The sequence below is a fragment of the Panthera leo genome, chromosome B1 (assembly GCF_018350215.1).
Source record: "Panthera leo isolate Ple1 chromosome B1, P.leo_Ple1_pat1.1, whole genome shotgun sequence".
Lineage (NCBI taxonomy): Eukaryota > Metazoa > Chordata > Mammalia > Carnivora > Felidae > Panthera > Panthera leo.
Genome location: NC_056682.1, coordinates 137,894,278 through 137,911,886, shown reverse-complemented (window position 1 = coordinate 137,911,886; position 17,609 = coordinate 137,894,278). Strand labels below are relative to the sequence as shown.

General features: G+C 41.3%; 1 protein-coding gene across 5 annotated transcripts in view; it reads right to left on the bottom strand.

Annotated features, from left to right (window-relative positions):
• The window catches only part of RASGEF1B (RasGEF domain family member 1B), a 642,397-nt gene that overhangs the window by 561,142 nt on the left and 63,646 nt on the right, over positions 1 to 17,609 (bottom strand). For 3 of the 5 annotated variants that reach the window (XM_042936076.1, XM_042936078.1, XM_042936079.1), the window contains exon 2: positions 9,745 to 9,833. The exons of the other annotated variants lie outside the window; for them this stretch is intronic. The gene's annotated coding sequence lies outside the window, so the exon portion shown is untranslated. The remainder of the gene's footprint in view (positions 1 to 9,744; positions 9,834 to 17,609) is intronic. 5 annotated transcript variants of the gene reach the window in all.

The following is a 17,609-nucleotide window of genomic DNA, read 5'->3' as shown; positions in this document are numbered from 1 at the left end:
AGTAAAACTAATGCTCCAAGTATTCTATATCCAGAATCCCATTGGCACAGCACCAGCCAACCCACATCAGCAAAATTAAGAAATATGGCAGCTAGGTGCCCTGTGGGCTACACTAAAAAGAAAAGGGAAGGGAAACTAATATGCATTGAGTACCTACAAATGGCTCAGGCACTGTGTCGCTGGGTTGGAGCATGGGCTCTGGGGATAGACTACTAAATCCCACTTCTGATATTTAATAGCTGTGAGACTTCGGACAAGTGACTTCACTTCTCTGTGCTTTGCTTTGGGCATCTGCAAATTAGGCAAATAATAAAGGTAGCTACTGCATATGGTTTGTGTTTGTTTTCTATTGCTCTCACAACTTAGCATCTTAAAACAACACCCATGGATCATGTCATAGTTCTGGGAGTGGGTTCAACTGCGTTCTCTGCTGCATAGGATCTCACAAGGCTGAAACCAATATGCAGCCAGCTGGACTCTTATCTCTGGGCCCTGGGAAGAATCCACTTCCAAACCCAGTTCCTTGTGGCGTAGGTCTGAGGTCCTTGCCTCCTGGTTGGTTGTCAGCCCGGCCGCCCCCTGCTCCTTGAGGCTGCCCAGGCTTCTTTTTATGTGACCCCTCCCATCTTTAAAGCAGCAATCAAGTTGAGCCCATCTCATACTTTAAATCTCTCTGATTTCTTTTACCAACAGCCAGAGAAAACTTTTTGTTTTAAAGGGCCCATGGGATTATGTGATTATAATATCCAGGCCTACCTAGATAATCCTATCTCCAGGTCAACTGCTTAGTCATGTAATCACATCTTCAAAGTCCCTTTTATCACATCATGTAACATAATCACAGAAGTAACACCAGGGATGAAAACCATTAGAGCTTTCTAGAATCCAGTTTATCACAGATTATTTTGAAGAATAAGTAAATGTATGCATTTTAAACCCTTAGAACAGTGTTTTGTTTTGTTATACTTGTAGTAAGAACTCAGTGAAGGTTAGCTGTTATTTTTTTCTGCTCATGGCACTACATTTGCCTGTCATAACAACCCTGTATTATTTTTTTTAATTTTTTAATGTTTTGTTTATTTTTGAGACAGAGGGAGAGTATGAGGGGGGAGGGGCAGAGAGAGAGGGGAACAGAGGATCCAAAGCAGGCTCCGCACTGACAACAGTGAGCCTGACACAGGGCTCAAACCCATGAACCCTAGATCATGACCTGAGCTAAAGTCAGACACTCAACCGAGCCACCCAGGCATCCCCAACTCTGTATTATTTTAAAGGTAAGAAACTAAGAATCAAAAAGTCAGTCAATGTTGGTGAGGTTGTGGGGAAAAAAAGGAATCCCTGTGCACTGTTGGTGGGAATGTAAATTGGGGCAGCCTCTGGAAAACAGTGTGGAAATTCCTCAAAAAATTAAAAATAGAAATATCATATGATCCAGTATTGGACGTTTACCCAAAGAAAATGAAAACACCAATTCAAAAAAATATATGCACACCTATATTTATTGCAGCATTATTTACAATAGCCAAGATATGGAAGCAACCCAAGTGTCCATTGATAGCTAAATGGATAAAGGAGATGTGACACGCACACACACACTGGAATATTATTCAACCATAACAAAGAATAAGATCTTGCCATTTGGGACCACATGGATGGACCTAAGGGGTACTGTGCTAAGTAAAATAAGACAGAGAAAGAAAATATCATATGATTTCACTTATATGCAGAATCTAAAAAAAAAAAAAAAAAATGAATGAACTGTCAAAAAGCACAAACAGATCAAGAACAAACTGATGGTTGCCAGAGGATGGCAAAATGAACGAAGAGGAGTGGGATATGCAGGCTTCCAGTTATGGAGTGAATAAGCCATAGGAATAAAAGGTACAATACAGGGGATATAAATAGTCAATGGTATTGAAGCAGTGTTACATGGTAACACACAGTAGCTACACTAGTGGTAAAATAGTATAACATATACACATGTCAAATCACTGCGTTGTAGCATTGTGTGTCAAAGATACTTCAATTTTAAGAAGAAAAGATTGTCCAACCTACAGGGCACAGACAGGAATCAGACTAGGACAGTGGCCAATCAAATCTGTGCTTTTGCTAGTATGTGATACTGCATCACAGAAAGCTGGCAAAGGACAGGTAATGTTCATCTGGGGAAGGGGGACTTGAGGGAGAATGTGGCAGTAATGAGGGGGCAGAAGGAATATTTACAGATAGTCATTTGCTGTATGTGAGTAACTTATGGTGTAGCGCAAGGGAAGCTACACTACATCAAGAAAGTCTTTAGCTGAACTGGTGGTTTTTAGTGAGCAGAGGCATTTTCTTGTGATGATATTCATCTTAAAAGGCTATACATTTCACTTGTGGTCTAGACTCATTCCTTTGATGAACTCGTCCTCTCCATGTCGCCTCCCCTCTGCCACACTGCATCAAGAGGAAATAAACATTTCTAAAGGGCAGTCCCACCAACCCTCCCTCGATAGCAAGAGCACTGCCCAGCCTTTCTCCAGGGCCTGCCCAGGCCCTGAATCATTACCACACCTATTACCTGCTGTCTACCTAGCTAGTAGCATGACGGCAGACACCCAGGACAAATAAATAAATAAATAAATAAATAAATAACCAGCTCTGGTCCTCCCCCATTTAGGACCTTGAAGGGTTGTTCATACTCTTGGACTCAGTATTTCTATTTCTAGAATTTATCCTAAAAAATAACCAGAGAATCGCTCAAAGAGTATTGCGTTTAAAATCGTTTCATGGCCATTGGAGCAAGTGTCGTTTTTACTGACACAGTCCCCGTCATGCTTAAAAGAGCAGGACTTGAGTCAGCCTGCCTAAGTTTGAACCCTAGCTCTGTCAAGGACCAGCTGAGTGATTACCGGCAAGTACTTCCATTCTTTAAGCCTCCATTTCCTTATCTGGAAAATAGGGATGATAACACCCACCTCATAAGAATTTAATTCATTTCTACTACTATACTAACTTATTACAATGATTATTATACTAACATACATTCATATAATTAATGGTTCTACATAGTTTCACTGTAAGCAACTTTACCACAAGCATTTTTGCTGCATAACCAAGTGGCCATGAGGCAATATTGCCATAAAGATAAAAATCATGAAAAATACAAGAGGAGCATTCATTAAAGAAGATATAATAAAACACGGATAAGGATAACAAAATTAAAAAGACTTCACTAAAGGGGCACCTGGGTGGCTCAGTCAGTTAGGTGTCCAACTTTCGCTCGGGTCATGATCTCACAGTTCGTGGGTTCGAGCCCCGCATCAGGCTCTGTGCTGACAGCTTAGAGCCTAGAGCCTGCTTCAGATTCTGTGTCTCCCTCTCTCTCTACCCCTCCCCTTTTCTTGCTCTCTCTCTCTCTCAAATATAAACATTTTTTAAAAATTAAGAAAAAAAGACTTAATTGCAAAATACAAAATATTTTAATACATTCAAAATGTTTAGTGTAGATTCATGGCAATACCATGCAAATAATTAATTTTACTTCGTGGATTGTATCTAACCACTTTCTCCAAAGTATTTCATTCACAATATTATACACTTTTTTTGCTTATTGATTCATCTTCTTATTCAGCATCACACTCTTTCTTCATTTGTTAAAATTTCTTCTTTCACTGAGAGAGATGCCAGTTTTCCAAATACTAGGATGCACATTTGTAACTAGATCATGACCTGAGCCGAAGTCGGATGCTTAACCGACTGAGCCACCCAGGCGCCCCCAAAATTCAATTTTTTTTAAAAATTTTTTAATGTTTATTTATTTTTGAGACAGAGACAGAGCACGAGCAGGGGAGTGGCAGAGAGAGAGGGAGATACAGAATCCAAAGCAGGCTCCAGGCTCTGAGCTGTCAGCACAGAGCCCGATGCAGGGCTCCAACTCAGGAGCAGTGAGATCATGACCTAAGTCGAAGTCGGACGCTTAACTGACTGAGCCACCTGGATGCCCCTAAAATTCAATTTTAAAGACACTCACTTTTACTGTAAGAGCTAACAGTCTAGTTATCAATAATAGCCATGACCCTAAGCAGCACATATAATCTATTTTTATAACTTACCTATTTTCTCTTCTCATTTAGTTTAGAAACTAATGTAGAAGTCGAAGAATAAAGCACACACACAGAGGGATATTATTCAGCCATAAAAAAAGAATGATATATTGGGGTGCCTGGGTGGCTCAGGTGGTTAAGCATACAACTCTTGATTTCAGCTCACATAATCTCATGGTTCATGAGATCCAGCCCCGATTTGAGCTTTGTGCTAATAGCACAGAGCCTGCTTGGGATTCTCTCTCTCACCCTCTCTCTCTCTGCTCCTCCCTGGTTTGTGCACACATGTGTTTTCTCTCTCTTAAATAAATAAAAAGCATTAAAAAAAAAAAAGAATGAAATCTTGCCATTTCAGACAACATGGATAAACCTTGAGGGCATTATGCTAAATGAAATAAGACAGAGAAAGACAAATACTGTATGATCCACTTACATGTAGAATCTTAAAAAAAAAAAAAAAAAAAAGTTCATAGGTACAGAGAACAGATTGGTGGTTGCCAGAGGGCATGGGGTGGGGGCAGTTGGAAAAATGGGGAAGGGGGTCAAAATGTACAAAATTACAGCTATAAAGAAATCAAGTCATGAGGATGTAATGTACAGCATGGCAACTATGGTTGAGAATACTGTATTGAACATTTGAAAGTTGCTAAGAGAGAATAAATTGTAAAGGTTCTCATCACAAGGGAAAAAATTTCTGTACCTAGTGTGGTGCTGAATGTTAACTAGACTTATCGTGGTGATCATTTCACAATATAGACAAATATCGAATCATTATGTTGTACACCTGAAACTAACATAATGCTGTATATCAGCTATACTGCAATTAAAAAAATAATAATAAAAGAAAGAATGCTACTTTAATTCATCCTGCTTCCTTCGTGGCTCTCAGGGAGAGCCGGTATTGCAGTTACTGTAAATACTGTACTTCAGTATGGTCAAAAAACAGAGCAGTCTGATTAATCAACTATTCTGACTAATTATCATCTATGCAACACATGAATTACCACTTTTCAAAAAATTAGGCTGTCATCAATTGCAATTAACACTGAAACACTACTGAAGGTTTCATAATTCTTTGATGATGCAGAAGGCACTTCAGTGTCTCTCGGGGTGTCAGCCTCGCCAGCATAAAAATCATTTATCCCAGTAGGATGGATGAGGGGAGATGCTGTCTAATAGGAATTTTCAGTCGAGAGAAATGCAACCAAGCCAGGTTTCACTGTGTTTACAAGGCTGACTGAAGGTCTACTGAGCTCTTTAAGCACCTCCTGAGAAAGACGCTCTATTTGTCTGAGATGTTATAATTATTATTCCACAGGAATACAATGGTAACATTCTATTTTACAACAAAGAAAATTAGATTACAAGTTTTCCTACAATCCTCCCTCCTCGCACTAAGATCACACACCGTACAGAGTTACAATGGTGCCAATTACAACATCTTTTCATGCACTGTATGCTCCTTGGGTTTTTGATGATCTGAATGGATTTCATACCAAACAGCAGGTACTGGCCGCAATCAAAACAATTTGGAAGAAAATAGTTCCATCTTCTGTGCTCAAGTCATGTTATTGATTTAAACTTCGTATTTGCCTCACTTCTTTCTTGGTACAACAAGCAAGTATGTGGCTTCTGTCCGGGCCCCCATTCTGCCAACAAGAAGGGGAGGAAAAGCCTGATACACACTAGGCCTTTTCCCTCACTAGCTGTTAGAAGCTCATTTCCCTCAAAAAGAGAGTGTTTTTAAGAATTTAGTCCAATCCACCACTTCTCCTCCCCACCCCCCCCCCCCCCCCAACTCCACTCTACAGAATCAGAGGCACAGAGAGGTTAAGGCTTTTGACCCAGTTTACACAGCTAGTATATTGGCAGAGCAGGGCCCAGATTCTAAATCTCCTGATAGCCCACAAGCTCCACTAAGTCATTTACTCAGTGCCCATTGTGTGAAACTCTACACCTTCTCTAAATCATGCCAGGGAGGAGATTTTCCCTGAAAAATAGCATTTTTCTTTGAGCTAGGTGCAAAACAGAAGAGAAGAAAAGGGAGAGAGAGATTATATGTATGTGTTGAAGGAAGGGAAAAGAGCTCAGCATCATTTCCTTGAAGTACCACTCCCACATCACAGCCAAGCCTACTCTCCTGATGCAGGAATTTGGGGTTTTAGTCCTGGCTCAGCTGCTAGGGTTTATTTGTTTACAAAGCTGTAATGGGACTCCCTGAGAGAATCTCTGCAGAATACTTGAAGCTGGTGGCCAGAGGCTCTTCAATGAGCAAAGAAATACTCTGGCTTTCCCAGCCCTGCCCTGGGTGTCTAAGATGGGAGGGTGGCATATTCTAACACAGGAAAGATTCAAGGTTTAGGTCAATATATTTGGCTGATGCTCAACACAAAAGGAAGTTAAGCTGTTGAAGGGGTTAAGCCATTCAGTGTGATATCAATCAGCTTCCAACTCAGCCCTGCAGGGAACTTGTACTATGACTCTTGAGAGAGGTGTAGCCTGGAGAAATTGAATCAATAAATGGGAAAATTATAATATTATAGGTATGATAAGAAACTAAGAGAATAAGCTACATCTCCCCCCACCCCCACCCCCTTCAGTTTGGGGCTTAATATAAGAGTCACTGTGCTTGTGGGAAAGGTCTAGCTCATCATGGTGCCAGTGACAGTGGTAATGCCCCAAACAACACCAGTGACAATAAGAAGACTGATATTGCATAACAGTGACAAAACCCACAGTACATCAAGGCTACACCATACCCTTAGGAACCATTTGGCTCAAGGGTAGAGAACCAAAGTTCACTTCAGAAAGAAGTGGGGCACCAATATGGAGCCTGGGTGCCAAGTGCATCAATGGGCAGCAGCAAGTAGCATTGTAGCTAACACTAGGCAGAGGAACATCAGGGCCACGACCATGGCACCACCCAGGAGCATGGTGGCCACAAAGCCCACAAACAATGGAGCAGAGAAAGGGAGCCGATGCTAAAGAGCAGGGCTGCTGTAGGGATAGAGCTAAACCTGTGATCACCTGGGTCTTCCACAGGGAAAGTACCCTCTATGGGATTCGCTAGAAAGCTGAAGATCCAAATGGAGGTAAATGCTATTTTGGCATTTCATCGCTTTACACCCTCCCAGGACTGGTCCACCATCTTAACCAGTGTGGCCTACATCTATGAAAGTCCCCATGAAAGACAGATGGGACAAAGGAACAGACAGGCTGTCAGCTCTGGCCAGAAGCACACCATCCCGCTAAAGGCTGGTTCAGTTCTAACTATCCACAGAGGCCCAGATCTGCTCTGCATTAGACACTCAGCAAGAGTAAAGAGCTCTGGACAGGGTCATCCCTAGGACTCCATCAGTCCCACAAGTTCAAAAACAACTCAAAGTCAGACCAAATCTTAACACCTGGGGTTTGAGAGGAAGAAGGACAAGACTAATCCTGTGCCAACCTGAAAGGAAGGAATGGTTCCCATCCAACCGCACACTTCCATGAGTTCTATAGCAGCCACAAATTTAAACCAAAGCTTTTTGAAAAAATATCATTTCTGGGGGGTGCCTGGGTGGCTCAGTCGGTTAAGCGTCTGACTTCGGCTCAGGTCACGATCTCGCAGTATGTGAGTTCGAGCCCCACGTCGGGCTCTGTGCTGACAGCTCGGAGACTGGAGCCTGTTTCAGATTCTGTGTCTCCCTCTCTCTCTGACCCTCCCCCGTTCATGCTCTGTCTCTCTCTGTCTCAAAAATAAATAAATGTTAAAAAAAAAATTTTTTTAAAAAGAAAAAATATCATTTCTATCTTCTTTGTTTGTTCCCCTATCAGCCCCAACTTCTCAATTCTCCGTGGGCAGAGGTGTGTTTCAGACATTTTCCACAGCCAAGCAGCACAAGTCATGATGTGGAATCCACACGTCCATTTTTCTCCAACTTCCATTTCCGTGGTAATAGCAGTAACAATAACCAACGTGGCAATATAGGAGAGGCATTGTGCTGAGCACTTTGCATATATTCTTATACATTTTTATATTTGATCATCTTATCAACTCCTTCGGGTAACACAATCATAGTCCCTACTTTACAAATGAGGAAACTACAGCAGCGATGTTTATTACCTTCCCAAGGTCACGTAGTTAGAAAGAGATGGAGCCTGGCCAGGCATCCAGGTAGCCCTCCAGAGCCCACAACCTTCCCTACATCCCATCATCATTAGACTAGAAGAGCGGCAAGGGATTGGCCTCTTTCAGCTCCCCCTGTAGGAAAAGCCAAATGTGAAATGAGTTTAAAGAGGAAGGAGTTTTTAAATATACACTGTCTCATCCAAAAACATGCACATTTTTCTGACTAAATAAAAATGAGCATAACTGAAGAATTTTGACCCCAGTGCCCTCAAGCCTGCACAAGAGAATATTCCAAGTTCACTTTCTGTTAGTCACCCCTGCCTGACATTTGCTTGCTGGGAAAAGCAAGGAGAGTCCCAGTAGGTTTCCTACCCAACTTGCATATAAATTAAAAACCTTTCTAAATCTCCCACTAAATTTCTCCAATTTAAGTGAGGTTTTAAGTTAAGAACTTGCTTTGATAGGATTCACTTATTTTCATCCATTTCAGAGTTTAAGATTCCCATTTGCCAATTACCTTAAATGACACAAGGGTTCTGGTTCAAAGACACCCAATCGCCAAATAACTTTAGTCCTGCAATGAGCTATAGCTACTAGGACAGGCCCATCAACAGTCACAAGATTTCCCGCAAAGGAGGAAAAAGGTTAAAGTTTCATCCCTCAGGAAAACAGCATTCAGATTTAGCCAGGGAAGAATCTGTAGATGTCAAGGGTCTAATCTGCACCCATTGGGAATGGCTACAGTTTAACCCCAGCCACCTCATGCACGCATCAGAAGATTTCACAGATCCTTATTAATTTCAAGGATACAGTTCTGTAGAGGGTACATGGTGATCAGGAAAAGGTAAACCATTTATTAAAACATGCCAGAGGCATCAGAAAACAAAGGAAAGGTAAATATAATTGTAGAGAGGGTGACCTTAGTAACCTACCGTAAAAGAGAAGGAAAACACAAATGATCCAAACTGAAAAAAGTCTGAAAGAGGTGGGGGGCAAAGAGGGAAAAAAGCAAGCTTTGTGTTTTATTCTGGAAACATATATTATGCTCACACTGAGAGCTGACGGGCAGATGGTTGAAGCTCATACAAGGAATATTAAATCTTTTGGAACCCTCTTGCCCTCCTGATACAACACAGCTCATGCCTAGAGGGCAAGACAATCAGCACACAAACGCCTACAAATCACTCAGAGTCTGTCACTAGCTGGGAAATCCTCACTGCATCCCTGAGCACACACACGTAGCCTGAATGATTTGCCCTATCCCTCACAACAGGTCTGGTAGAGAGGGTCAGGAGAGAAGGCCAAGTCAGTCTGTCTGTCTGTCTCTCTCTCTCTCTCCCTCACACCCACGCACACATGCACACATAGTGAATGTCTTTGTATTCAGACAGGCTTCTGCCATTAAAGACACATATGAATTGAAATGGCACATGAAAAGCATCCAGCAGGGAGCCTGTTTATGGGCTCATTTTTGCCATGTCTTTGCAGGAACAGGAACAGATAATTCGATTTTAAAGGCCAGGAGAAATAAAGTCAACAAACTTTTACCTTGCCCAGTAGTCTTTTACTCTTTGTATTTTCTGATGGGCAATCATTCAACAATGCAGTGAAGGTCACACACGTTCCGCTGATTCTGCCTGGAAATAGCAAAGCATGAGACAAGAAAATCATTCCAAAATAACAGAATATGTCACATTCCTCTTTTAACCTGGGCATCTAAAGCTCAGTGGCTTATGAATATTTGGATGACAAGATGCTTTAGAGCCAGGTTACTCAAAGTATGGTTCACAAACCAAGTCCACTGACATCACCTGGGAGCTAGTTGGAAATGCAGCATCCCAGGCCCCACCCAGGCCTACCATATCAGACTCTGCTCAGGAAAGCACTGTGCTAGAGCAGTAATTTCCACTGAGAGGTGGGTGCACCTCGGGGCCCACACAAAATGATCTATAGGGTGTGCAAAGAAATTTTACAACTTCTATTTTTAAATATTTATCTCTATGTTTGTTTATTTTGTTTTGTTTATGATTATGTCAAAAAAAAAAGAAATTTAGCTTCTCTACCATTTGGCATTTAGCTTGACAGTGTTACGTGTATAAACCTATCAATAAATATACTTATATTAAAAGAATGGCCTCAATTTCTTTTTTTTTTTTTTTTTTTTTAATGGATAGGGCTTTCCATTTAAAAATTGGGCTGAGAGTTCTAAGCTCTGGTGTAATTAGGCCATCTCTCTGTCCAGGAAGCTTCCCCTGTCACACGTTGACTAGATGTCCCCTGTCTCCTCCAAGTTACCTTGTAAATATGTACAGTGATAAAGAGCAGGGCCCTTCTCCTAGAGCACTTACCATGATTTGTCCAGCTATGCCTCACCCAGAACACATCAGCTAGCTGGCCAGAGGACAGGGACACATGTACGACACTGACACTTCTTCCTGTCATCCCCCCACAAGCTTTCCCTTACATCCACACCGTATAATCTTAGTGGGCTCGAGTCCTTTGCAAGACCCACATAAACAAATAATCATCCTCCAATAAAATAATGAACTCATTTTATCTGTAGTAAGTGCCATGAGGGAAAAGTGCAGGAGGGTCAGGGAGAACATGCATCGTCTGGAGGGCCAGGGAAACTTCCATGAGGAAGTGACATTTGATTGAGGACCTAAAGAATGAACACAACTTTGGCAGAGCATTCAAGCAGGAGGAGCTAGTGCAAATGACCTATGTGAGGAAGGAATTTGTAACAGATTAGATTCTGATTACTGGCTAATGTGATTGGATATGGGTGAGCAAGAGCGAGGGCAGCAGGGATGAAGCTAGAGGGGAAGACAGAGTCCAGATGTTTGGGACCATGTGAAGGATTTGGGACTTTATCACATAAGATGATTGAGCCTAGGGTAATGTTCCAGTTTGAGCTCATCCAAAAGGAGATCCTGAGGCAAGGACTGGGTATAAAAAATTTATTTGGGAAATAGTCCAGGAAGCTTGGTGAGGGCTGAAGATAAGGTAACAAGACAAGTCAATAAGAGTGTCACTAATGAGCACAGTAGGCAATTCAGGCTCAATCCCAGAGGGGGCCCTCTAGGTGATTGCATGAAATATGCCTCGGAATGTTGCCACAGACAGGCAGGGAAGCTGGACACATATCCATCAATTCTCACCCCTTGTTATTTGTAGGATGCTTCTGTAGTGTTAATTTCTACCATGTATGAAGATGAGGAGGGGCCTATGGCCAGAGAATGTCTTCAACACATGCAGGTAGACATCCCATGTATAGGTAGAGTGAACAACCCATCTGCCTTGCACAGGAATGTCCTGGCTTTAGCACTGAAAGTCTTGTGTCCTGGGAATCCCCTAAGTCCTAGCAAACTGAGATGACTGGTCATTCTAATATAAGAACTATCTATAGCTGACATCTGGAGTAGGTCAAAGGGATATGGGTGGAACACTGACAATATCTGTGAAATGGCGTCAAAAGATTCAACAACTGCACCCTGTCTAGATCCTGAAATATCAATGACATTGTCTTACCAGAAAGACAGAGTCTGTGACATATGTTTAGCAATGCCCAAGAAGATTACAAAGCTGGACATCAAAAATTTCCAGAATGTAATACATGTTATTGTCTATAATAACATGCCTGTATTGGTTTCCAATGGCTGCTAGAGCAAGTCAACACAAGTTTAGTGGCTTAAAACAATACAAATCTATTATCTTATGGTTCTGGAGATGGAAGTCTAAAATGGTTGGCAGGGCTGTGTTCTTTCTGGAGGCTCTAGGAGAATCCCTTTCCTTGCCTTTTCCAGCTGCTAGAGTCTGCATTCCTACTTGAGGTCCTGTAAGCACTAAAACTGCTGCTTCCATAGTGAAATCTTCCTCTCTGACTTTGACCTTCCTGCCTCCCTCTCATAAAGATGATTATGATTCCATTGGGCCTACCTGGATAATCCAGGATAATCTATGTTAAAATCCTTCACTGAATCACATCTGCAAAGTCCCTTTTGCCATGTAAGGTAACATATTCACAGGCTTCAGGGATTATGACATGGACATCTCTGGGGTGCAGCATGGGGTGGTGAGGGGGGCATTCTGTCTACAACAGTTTCCTTGATTCTAAGGCACATTTAGTTACAAGATGTACATTAATTTAGTAGTGACTTTGATGGGTGGCAACCACTAATTAAGTGTAAATTTTTAATGTGTATCCTGATTTCAGAAATGTTATAATGTGGGGGAGCCTGGGTGGCTCAGTTGGTTAAGCATCCGACTTGATTTCGGCTCAGGTCATGACCTCATAGTTTGTGAGTTTGAGCCCCGCATTGGGCTCTGTGCTGACAGAGCATTCTGCTCCGTGCTGACAGAGCAGAGCCTGCTTGGGATTCTGTCTCTCTCTCTCTCTCTCTCTCTCCCCACCTCCCCCCACCCCCCGCCGGCTCATGCATGCTCTCTCTCTCTCTCTCTCAAAATAAATAAATAAATAACTTTTTTTAAAAAAGGAAATGTAACGTGAACAGCTATACAGCACAGAATTCAGCACCTATGATAATGCCACAAACAAGGCAGAGCTGTGTTTTTATAGGCCCAGGTTGTACATGCAGAGCCTAAGGTGAAGCTCCACCAGGTAGGATGTAGCGGTAGAAGATAGGCCCTGTCCTCCTAGAGCTTTCTTTCTTGGGGGAGAGGCAGACAATAAGCAGTTACCCAGGGGCTGATGAGGGCCATGAGGAAGAAGGAAGCAGGGCAGGGAGAGGAGGATCTTATTCAGATGGACCAGGTCAGGGAAAGTAGGCAAGGAGGTCATGTTTAAGCAGAGACCTCGGTGATGGCACAGAGAACAGGATCGGGGTCATAGGGCAGCCCATGCACAAGAACTATGAGGCAGAAGGAAGCTTGACACTGGAACATTCGTCAGTTTCACAGGAAAGACATTTCCCAACTACCACTTTCCCCACTCAGGCATAATGCTGCTCAGGTAACATCAACTATAAAACTTGACGGTAAATTCCTTTTTTTTTTTTTTTTCTTTTCTTCTTATTTTATAGAGAGAGAGAGCTAGAGAGAGGGGCAGAAAGAGAGAGAAAGAATCCCAATTAGGCTCCACGCTGTCAGCTCAGAGCCCCACACAGGGCTCAATCTCACGCCTATGGGATGATGACCTGAGCAGAAACCAAGAGTCCGACGCTCAACTGACTGAGCCACCTAGGCAGCCCTTTTTTTTTTTCTTAAGGTTGGGTGGGAGCTGTGGTTGGACAAGAAGGAGAACAAAGTAAGAGCTAAGAAGGTTACCTGCTATAAAACTTCATAGCAGAAACTACCAGTTTTGTTCCAAATTTAAACTTGTCTTGGAGTTCCTGGGATTGAGCCCCACATCGGGCTCTGTGCTGGCAGCAAGGAGCCTGCTTGGGATTCTGTCTCTCCCTCTCTCTCTTCCCCTTCTCTGCTCAGGCACGTGCAAGATAAATAAATAGACATTCAAAAAAAAAATTTGTCTTAAGTACCTTGCCTGCGAGTAGTGTAAAGATAGACCCAAAAGAAACATGATATTCTCATCTTCCTACTTTTTGTTCCCTCAACAACTGGTTTCACCATTTTAAAAAATAAAATGGGCATTTCTTTCCTTCTTTTTTTCCTTTTCAACTTTACAATCGCAACACCCCAATAGTTCTACCACCTCCATCCTAATACACCTTACTCCCACCCTCCTGAAGTTGTCCCTTTATCAGAAAGCCAGAGCTCTGAGAAGCATGTGAGCCTGTCCCCTGACCAGAGATGAGACAGCCAGGTCCTGTCCCTACCAGGGTCAAGGGCCAAGACCAATGTCTGTTTGATTAAAACCCCATCAAAAAGAATAAACAGAAGTCTTAGTCCCTCTCAAGAGAAAGGGAAAAGCCATCTGGAAAATCCCCTGCATCATTATGACAGCTACAAATTGCCAATTATTAATGGCTCCCAATCTAACAGCCAGAGTACAACAGGGACTCTATTTGTTAGGAAATGCTGGTGAGGACCAGTTCCCCAAACAAAAGGGCAAACACGCAAGCACAAAGAACCTGCCCACCCCCTCCCCAGAAGTTCAAAGGTTTAGAACCTTACAGCTTTAGAGGATAATCGAGAGAAGACTCATTAGCCGTAGAAGGGTGAGCCCTCAAGCTGTGGCTCATGGCTAAACCACATAAAAGAACACCTTCTTATTGACCTTGACTTACACATCTCAACAATGTTTCCTAACATCACATTTACAATCAAGATAGATACAATTAATATAAACACTATTCAAAATTATGTAGGAAATAGGAATTTGATTTGTGTGTGTGTGTGTGTGTGTGTGTGTGTGTGTGTGTGTGTTCCCTTGGGTTGTTCATGAAAGTATTTGAAGAATTGCTCACCCACATGCCTGTGAATCTGATGGTTATTTTACAAATCATTATAATGACAAAAATATACAGTCTGGCAACTCAATTGTCATGGATGTTTAACTTAAACCTCTAGCTTTCAGAAGTACATTTACATGATGCTATTATTGTTACAACAGTCATTTTAAAGTTGTATTATTACACATGTAAAGTATCTTGACCCAAGTCCTACAGGAAACAAGAAGGGCCTGGAAATTTATAATTGTATTTGACCAAAACATGAAACCGTAACCAAGAAACCGGGAAATTTTCAATAACAACCTGGACTAAGCTGAATATTTTCCAAACCATAAATCATAGGTTTGTTGGACACCTTTACAGGTTAAATGATGCAAGCAATTTCAGTGCAGGCTGGTGTGATGCCCACTGAAATGAAATGTGAACCAATATCTTCAGGGAGATGTTCAGCAGGATCCACGAGGATTTAACCATAAGTCACTCATTAGTGTTAATGGACCATGGCTCTCAAGGTCCAGGTGACACCTTGGGATGTTACTTCCTGTAGAAAAGGTAGATCAAGGCAGTACCCGCTGTGGTCTGGGAAAACTGAAGGCAAATTAAATGTTGTCACCTATTAGAGGTGGAAGGAGCTAAAGGCTCAATCTCTATTTTTACTAACCTGTCAACACAGAATATTTTTTATAGAAACTCATCTGCCATTCCTCATCAAAAACTACCTTCTACTGTGGCTATTCTGTCCTTTCTATTTATAACTAAGCTGCCCGCACAGATATGGAGGGCAGCGATTCTTATACTTTTGACTCTCTCAAAATCTAGCCAGTGTTTTGGTCATCATCGATGCTCAGTAAATAATTCTTGACGAGAATGAAAAAGGAGAAAGAGGAAGAAAAGGCTATAAAATATCCTCAGTTGTCATCTTGAGCAGGAAGAATAATCACAAGTCATAAACGCGCCCAAATGAAGGAGTAACTTTAAACGGGTTACTCTTGTGATTTCAGGTAAGAATGCCCAACACCCCTAATTAAACCCAGGTCTAAGTTTAGAAGGTTCCCTTTTGTCATTTAAAATCGGCTGTTCCTCAGCTTAGATGGAGTACTTCTTGGCCTTCTTGTCGCTCATTCAGCTGAGGTTAGTGTAATACATTTAACCTTAATGGTGTTTACACTTGCTCTGCTAACAGCAACACATGACAACTGGATTTTTATTTAAGTGTTCTCTTGGATGGCATCCTAGTGAGATAAGATAGAGCAAAAGAAATAATGTCCGCAGGCACACATTACTAATGAGGGGTGAAGTTAATTGGTGTTTGGGCAACAGTACTCATTCCTTGCTTGCAGAACCATTCAATGTCATTAACAAGATTCTAAATCCCAATAGTGCTTTGTAATACATCCTGTATTACCAAAGTTCCTAACTTCCTGTCAGAGTTGACAATTATTCTCGAGAAAGGTTGATTTTATCAAATTAGGTAATCAGGGATATTAAGCCATCTGAGGACTTTTCCACCTATAGGCATCTTTCTTCCATTCCAAAAATAGCTATGTGTGCCAAGCACAATGGTAAACGTTTTATGCACATTACTGACGCAAAGCAACCTTGAAAGGTGAAATTGCCTTCCATATTTCATAGGTTAGGAAGCTCAGAAAGGTTAAATAATTTGTCAAAGGTCACACAGCTATTCAGTGAGGGAGCTAGGAACTGAAACCAGCTCTTAGATTCTAAATCCCATCCCCTTCTCAGGCACACACCTTATGGCCTGAACCTTTATCCCGCTCTCATGAAGCCAGACCCGAACTCTCTCATTTCACCTGGAACAACTTACCAAGTTTCTCCTATTTCTGGAGTGGGGAGTGGAGCTGAAAGTTACACTGACAGGTAGAAATCTGATTGCCCTCAAAACTCCCCCATGTCTATGATTCAACACCTTGTAAAGACATTATTTATTATTGTTGTTCCTATTGCTATTAGCATCAAATCAATATTACAATCAAAATCGTCAAATCAATATTACAATCAAAATCGTCAAATCAATATTACAATCAAAATCAATCAAATCATCAAATCAATATTACACTAAATCACAAGGCAGCACTATATTTTTCAAAGTTGGACTAAATTAGGGAGATGAAGCTAAGCTCTCCCTTATTCAATCAAACTAGCTCTGTAGAGCCTGACGACTTAGTGCTCTAAATTAATAAATAAAACAATTTATAAAACAATTTGAGCCAGAGGATGCCTCCATCTCAAGTTGTTTGAAAGGAAGTTGAGACCTGCCTTTGAAGAAAAAGTCCTACATTTGGCAGCAATCTCAATCCATGAAAGTGGTTAGAACTTGCTATCATTACTCTTCCCCAAATATCCCATATGTTAAAAATGAGACACAGAAATATAAAAAGATGTAAATAAATAAACAAAAACCTCATGATCTCATCACCCAGAGACAGTCTCTATTAGTAGTTTGTATGATTTCTTTCTTCCTGTCTATCTTCTGGGTACTTTTGATGCATCTGATTTTATATCACAAATACAGCTTTTCATTCCTGAGGAAATTTGGGGAACTCTATGGAAACTCAGTTCTAACCTTAACATATTAAGATAATAAACATTGGTCAGAATTTCTTCTGAAAGGTTGACTTTCAGAAAACCTATCAGCTTAAACTCATTGATTTAAAGGAATTGACCCAAAGGAACCTAAATTTATTCAAATATTACTGATATATAATTCCCTCAGGTTTGCTGAACTATATAACTTCATAAATTTCCCTAATGACAGGACAACTCCAGTGAGGATTACAAAATTCTGCAAAGTCAGGAGTAAGCAAAAAGGAAATTAAAAATTGTGAGAAAGGGACATTAAACAGATTTTGTTCACTTGTTTTAATTAGTATAGCTGAATTTTAATTATCACAATTCTTCACCAGACACTAGAAAATGTGCTCAAACCATTTTGGAAAATTAACAAAGCTTTAATAGTACCAGGCCTTGTTTAATTTTCTTCTATTCTGCATTTGCAAAACAAAAAGTGACTTAAGCAAGAAG